At 42.3% G+C, this 2,161-nt stretch overlaps 1 non-coding gene across 1 annotated transcript; it reads left to right on the top strand.

The window, feature by feature from the left end:
* The first annotated feature begins 1,875 nt into the window (after nt 1-1,875).
* Nucleotides 1,876-1,949, top strand: Trnat-ugu. The gene has a single exon. It is a non-coding gene; the product is annotated as a tRNA-Thr (tRNA).
* The last annotated feature ends 212 nt before the right edge of the window (nt 1,950-2,161 follow it).

Raw genomic sequence — 2,161 nt, 5'->3', positions numbered from 1 at the left:
CACCTGTTGGATTTGAATCTAGCACACTTACATGGGCCGGCCATGAACCTACGTGTGTATAAGTGAATTTTTTTCCTCCTGCCTATCACCAACGCCAACTGCTCGCAAGCAGCAGTTGAGTGAGGTAGTGTGTATACTCGCTTCCGTTTTTTATTGCAAGGGAAATTATGAAACGACTGGAGCAGCACTACTGCATCAAACTTCGCCAAAAACTGGGCCACAGCCCGGTGGAAACCATTCAGAAGATGCTGTGGGCATCACACAGATTAAGGGGCGGTACAACCGGCGTAAAGACAGTTGTACATCGGTGGAGAGCGAACCACGCTCCAGTCGACCATCAGCATGCTGAAATGACCAGGTCATTATCAAAGTAAACGCTGTGATGATGCGGGATCGTCCTGTGAGTATCAGAGAAATTATGAAAGAGGTGGGCATCAGCACTTTTACGGCACATTCCAAAGTAAACTGAGAAATGACAGTGAAGACGAGAGTAGTGTGTTAGCGCCACCGTGTAATGAATTAACTAATGTTCAGCATTGTAATTTGGTAATTGTGCATAGGGAAATGGAGCGGGCAAATAATGCTGTAGACAGTGAAACAATTAGTGAACAGGGAAGCGTTATCGATCGATCGGTCGGCAACAGCTCGCCTCAGGATTCCGAAATGACAGGACACAATCTTGCAAATACTGTAGATTCAGGTTTTGCGTCCTCACCGTTTTCTCAAATAAGTCAAAACACATTTTCTGCTCTTCGAAATGCGAATATTGCCGCCTCAAATGCACTGCCGAATAGTACTGCGGAACATGTTCTAGACACCAGTGCATTGTTATTACAATTAATGCAACAAATGGGACAAAAGCTTCTAAAGTTAGACACAATGGAACAAAATCTTCAAAAGTTAGACACAATGGAACAAAATCTTCAAAAGTTAGCCGCAACAATGGAACAAAATCAGAGACAAACACAGCAACAGCTTCAAAAGTAATTGTAGATCTGACTCAATGGAACAAACGCTTGAACAAACACGGTATGGTTTAACTGCTGAGTTACTTAAAATCGAATCGAAATGTCAAAAAGTCTGAAATGACTTAAAAACACAAATTTGTGAGCATTTTCAACCTATTTTTTCGCGTCATGAAAATGCATTGCAGAATCACGAAGCAGCCATAAAAGAACTGCAAACTATTGTTCATGAAAATCACGACACCTTACAAGTTAAAATTGACTCAGTTTCATCTACCGATTCGGTTACGCAACTTGCAAAAACTCAGGAAAACTTAAAGTACACAGTAGATGCGATTTCAACACAAATGAACACACTGGAACTTGGTTCAGAATAACACACTGAGGGAATAAGTTCACTATCAGAGAAAGTAGCCGAACTTTCAGATCAGTTCACTAACTTATCTACAAAGGTAGACGATGATCTGAATGACACAAGACCCGTAGCCTTCAGTGACGCAGAAGAGTATGAACAAATTAGAAAATTCAAACAAAATGAAAATCAAATCAATACACAGTACAAAAGAGAAATCCGGGAAGTACAAGATCAGCTGGCACAAGTAATACAAGAATTACATATTTCAGAGGAGACTCGCGCTCCAATACGGGAAGAGGGACCTAGAAATACGGAAGAACCACAAAATAATAACACAGGGCATTTCGGAAATTATGAAAGAAATTGGCAAGGTGCACTGAATTTTTAGATGGAACCGCCGAAAAGAAGTAACAATAAATGATGACTTACTGAAAACCTCAGCTGCCGACAGGTGTTGTTGATATACCTCGATGTGGGCAGCTGAAAATGTGTGCCCCGACTGGGACTCGAACCTGGCATCTCCTGCTTACATGGCAGACGCTCTATTCATCTGTGTCCTCGGTGGCTCAGATGGATAGAGCGTCTGCCATGTAAGCAGGAGATCCCGGGTTCGAGTCCCGGTCGGGGCACACATTTTCAGCTGTCCACATCGAGGTATATCAACAACACCTGTCGGCAGCTGAGGTTTTCAGTTAGTCATTTATTACAGGGAAAAGCTGCACGGTCATCGACAGTAACTGTTCTTTCGAGAACAAAGTTACTGTCATCGTCTATAGAAGTAACAATGACCGATACGCGAATCGCCGACATGATGATTTTGACTATAAGCTCTTCATTACTA

Source organism: Schistocerca americana, chromosome 5 (assembly GCF_021461395.2).
Source record: "Schistocerca americana isolate TAMUIC-IGC-003095 chromosome 5, iqSchAmer2.1, whole genome shotgun sequence".
Lineage (NCBI taxonomy): Eukaryota > Metazoa > Arthropoda > Insecta > Orthoptera > Acrididae > Schistocerca > Schistocerca americana.
This window is presented reverse-complemented; position numbering and strand designations above follow the sequence as displayed.